This window comes from Camelina sativa, chromosome 4 (genome assembly GCF_000633955.1).
Source record: "Camelina sativa cultivar DH55 chromosome 4, Cs, whole genome shotgun sequence".
NCBI lineage: Eukaryota > Viridiplantae > Streptophyta > Magnoliopsida > Brassicales > Brassicaceae > Camelina > Camelina sativa.
Genome location: NC_025688.1, coordinates 18052266 through 18053466, shown reverse-complemented (window position 1 = coordinate 18053466; position 1201 = coordinate 18052266). Strand labels below are relative to the sequence as shown.

The 1201-nt window shown below is 45.3% G+C and overlaps 1 protein-coding gene across 1 annotated transcript in view; it reads right to left on the bottom strand.

Annotated features, from left to right (window-relative positions):
- The window catches only part of LOC104791411 (patellin-6), a 7611-nt gene that overhangs the window by 5783 nt on the left and 627 nt on the right, over positions 1 to 1201 (bottom strand). The window lies entirely within an intron of this gene.

The following is a 1201-nucleotide window of genomic DNA, read 5'->3' as shown; positions in this document are numbered from 1 at the left end:
GATAACTACAAATATTACATTGTCTTGGTTGATCATTTTACCCGTTATACATGGCTGTTTCCTTTAAAACGAAAATCTGATGTTAAACACACTTTCATAACATTCAAATCTCTTGCAGAAAATCTATTTCAAACTCGTATTGGTACTCTATTTTCAGATAACGGTGGAGATTTCTTAGTGCTTCGTGACTTCCTTGCAGTCAGTGGTATTTCTCATCTCACCTCACCACCACACACTCCTGAGCATAATGGTCTCTCTGAAAGGAAACATCGACACATTGTCGAAACGGGTCTCACGCTTCTGACCACAGCCTCGGTTCCGAAAAGTTATTGGACCTATGCCTTTGCAACAGCTGTATACTTGATCAATCGAATGCCAACGACAGTCCTCTCAATGCTCTCTCCGTTCCAGAAACTCTTCGGTCACCAACCCAACTATCAGAAACTTCGTGTTTTTGGATGTTTGTGTTTTCCATGGTTGAGACCATACGCGACTCACAAGTTAGATGATCGCTCCCTCTGCTGTGTCTTCCTTGGTTATCCATCGACACAAAGTGCCTATCATTGCCTTCATATACCCACTGGGCGAATCTACACATCTCGGCACGTTCAATTTGACGAGACCCGATACCCCTTTCAAGCGGTTGCGCCGACGACTCCTGTCGATGATATGAATCCTTCACTGCCGCCTTCTGTAACATCCATTCCACTTCGACATTCTAGTTCGGCACCTCTCTCAGGACCCCCAAGCTCGGTTCTTCACCCTCCTTCGATCTCTGCAACTACATAGGTATTGTCTTCTTCGTCTCTTAATCCATCGATTTCTTCTATTCCTCAACAATCTGAGCCCACTGCTCTTTTAGAAAATGAGTCAAGGCCCGTGACTCAGACAAGCCCAATAACATCTGAGCCCACTGCTCAAGTCCAAAATCGGTTGCAACCCACAACTGAGACAGAGTCACTATCGCACAACCCTAATCCACACCAAGCTCGTTCTTCAACCTCCGTAACAAACCACCAGACCGAAACTCAACCAGCCGAACAACCAATTTTTCCCACCGAACCAGAATGTCCACAAAATGCAAACCAGGACCAAAAACAACATCCGTAAACCAAAAGAAAAACAATCATTCTATGTTTCAGGTCCTACGTCCACCGTTCGCGAGCCCTCGACGATTACACAGGCGATGAAGGACGAGAAT